Genomic DNA, 581 nt, shown 5'->3' on the forward strand with positions numbered 1-581 from the left:
TGGAGAGGGGACAGGAGGAGGAGGAAGTGAGGAGTGGGAGGGGTCGGAGGTCAGCACGAGGAAGCCTGGGACCCTCGAAAAGAGAAACAATGGGCTGCTCAGGCGGGGGATGGGGAGGGCGGGCGCCCGGGCGCGCCAGCATGCCAGGGCCAGGGCCCCGGCAGTGCCCCCGCCCCGCCGCACCCGCGGCCCCTGAGTCATCTCCGTGAGCAACCCAAAAGTCTTGGGGGAGGTGCGGGAAGAGACAATGGCCGGGACCCCCTGAGACCCCGCCCCGCGGGCCCGGACACCTCCAGGCGGCCAGGAGCTGAGCAAGGGAGAGGGGTGGGGGCTCCAGAGCCGCCCACCACCCTGGGGAGCAGCCGCGCCTACCCAAGTGGGGTGCGAGAAGTGCCCGGCTAAGGGGCGGGGCGGCTCCTGGGCTGGGCAGGGGGCGCAAGTGAGGATGCCCAGAGGGGGCCGGCGCGGGCCTGGGGGGAAAAGATCCGAGGTGGCGGCTGGGGGGCAGGGGGTCCCGGCTCCTCCGGCAGGCGGGAAAGGTCTCGGGGTCCCGGGACAGGATCCCAGGCTGGCGGTGGGGG

At 73.3% G+C, this 581-nt stretch overlaps 1 protein-coding gene across 2 annotated transcripts in view; it reads right to left on the minus strand.

The window, feature by feature from the left end:
* Positions 1–581, minus strand: part of PPP1R14B (protein phosphatase 1 regulatory inhibitor subunit 14B) — a 2515-nt gene that overhangs the window by 1545 nt on the left and 389 nt on the right. The window lies entirely within an intron of this gene.

The sequence above is a fragment of the Petaurus breviceps genome, unplaced genomic scaffold (genome assembly GCF_028583685.1).
Source record: "Petaurus breviceps papuanus isolate PSGF00001 unplaced genomic scaffold, PetGlider_PUasm1.0 90721, whole genome shotgun sequence".
Lineage (NCBI taxonomy): Eukaryota > Metazoa > Chordata > Mammalia > Diprotodontia > Petauridae > Petaurus > Petaurus breviceps.